The sequence below is a fragment of the Octopus bimaculoides genome, chromosome 11 (assembly GCF_046866305.1).
Source record: "Octopus bimaculoides isolate indiv1 chromosome 11, ASM4686630v1, whole genome shotgun sequence".
Taxonomy (NCBI): Eukaryota; Metazoa; Mollusca; class Cephalopoda; order Octopoda; family Octopodidae; genus Octopus; species Octopus bimaculoides.
The window spans coordinates 41526250-41528270 of NC_142938.1; positions in this window are offsets into that span (position 1 = coordinate 41526250).

Here is a 2021-nt window from a genome sequence, read left to right on the forward strand (position 1 = left end):
ATCTGAGCTAGGTAGTAATCAGCCCGTTTCGCTGTCATTCCCAGGGCACCTATGACAATAGGTATTGTTTTCGTCTTATTATTATTATCATCATTATTATTATTATTATTATTATTATTATTATTATTATTATTATTATTATTATTATTATTATTATTATTTTCCTTATCATCTTCTTTCAATTCTGTTTCAATCTCTTGCCGAGTATCTTCCTGACACCTAGGACAGAGAAACGCACTGTATACATTGGTAGGCCATTAAAATAAACACACAAGATTGTTCATTTATTATTATTATTATTATTGTGGAGGCGCAATGGCCCAGTGGTTAGGGCAGCGGACTCGCGGTTTCGATTCCCAGATCGGGCGTTGTGAGTGTTTATTGAACAAAAACACCTAAGCTCCACGAGGCTCCGGCAGGGGGTGGTGGCGACCCCTGTTGTACTCTTTCGCCCCAACTTTCTCTCACTCTTTCTTCTTGTTTCTTGAGTAACGCTGCGATGGACTGGCGTCCCGTCCAGCTGGGAGGAACATATACACCATAGAAACCGGGAAACCGGGCCCATGAGCCTGGCTAGGCTTTGAAAGGGCGAAAAATTATTATTATTATTATTATTATTATTATTATTATTATTATTATTGAGCGGGAGAGTAGCGCATGTCATCAAAGTGACACTGGAGTTCAAATATACGAAGCCCATTATGCCCATCATGACTACCCGTCTGATAAAGGTGTAACAGGCACATGCACCACAACTATATGTGCGTGACATGACGATCTTATATGAAGATAAACAGCGCATGACCTTGCAGGTGGGACCCAGTTAGAATTTTCTTCAGGTGGAGTAGCCGATCCCGCTCAAAAGGTTAGGGTTAGGGTTAGGGTTAGGGTTGTTGAACGAAACGCTCATGTTCCCAGAAGTGAATTATTCAAACTCCACAAAATTCCTCTGAACACATGGATTTGATGCTCCCCCCACTGCTTCTGCTCGTGATCAGAGATGCACGTATCGTCAGCCGCCAAAGGACATGCTCAACCGGTTAAGGTCAAGCAACTGAGGAGCAAATCTGTGGTATTGAGAACCAGCGCCTGGCATTGCATTGTTATTATTATGGCTGTTGTTGTTGTTGTTGTTGTTGTTGTTGTTGTTGTTGTTGTTGTTGTTGTTGTTGTTGTTGTTGTTGTTATCGTTTTACTTCTTAAAACGTTCGGTCTTGTTTGTTCTGGCAGATTCTGAGAGAGCGGATAAGCAGCCTGCTGTCAAAGGTCTCACAGGGTCTCTTTCTGCACATTATAAGCTTTGATAATTGGTTGTTAATTATCGTGGGAGACATTCAACATCCAAGTACCAATCTCAAAACCCCAGCTGTTCCCAGTAGCGCAGTTTTCTGGCTTGCTCTGCTCTCATTATTATAATTATCATTATTATTATTATTATTATCATCAAGGCGGCGAGCTGGTAGAATCGTTGGCACGCCGGGCGAAATGCTTAGCGGTATTTCGTCTGTCTCTACGTTCTGGGTTCAAATTCCGCCGTCGATATTGTCTTTCATCCTTTCAGGGTCGATAAATTAAGTACCAGTGAAACACTGGGATTGATGTAATCGTCTAGCCCCACCCCCTAACATTTCAGGCCTTGTGCTTTTAGTAGAAAGGATTATTATTATTAATAATATTAATATGATCGAGGCGGCGAATTGGCAGAATCGTTAGGACGCCGAGCAAAATGCTTAGCAGCATTTCGTCCGTCTTTTTGTTCTGAGTTCAAATGCCTCCGAGTTTGACTTTGCCTTTCATCCTTTTGGGGTCGATAAAATAAGTACCATATGAGCATTGAGGTTGATGTAATCGACTTAACCCCGTCCCCGAAATTGATGGCCGTGTACCCAAATTTGAAACCATTATTATTATTATAATTAAGGCGGTGAGCTGGCAGGATCTCTTGCACGCCTTTACGTTCTGACTCCGCCGGAGTCGATTTTGCCGTTCTCCTTTTCGGGGTCGATGAAATAAGTACCAGT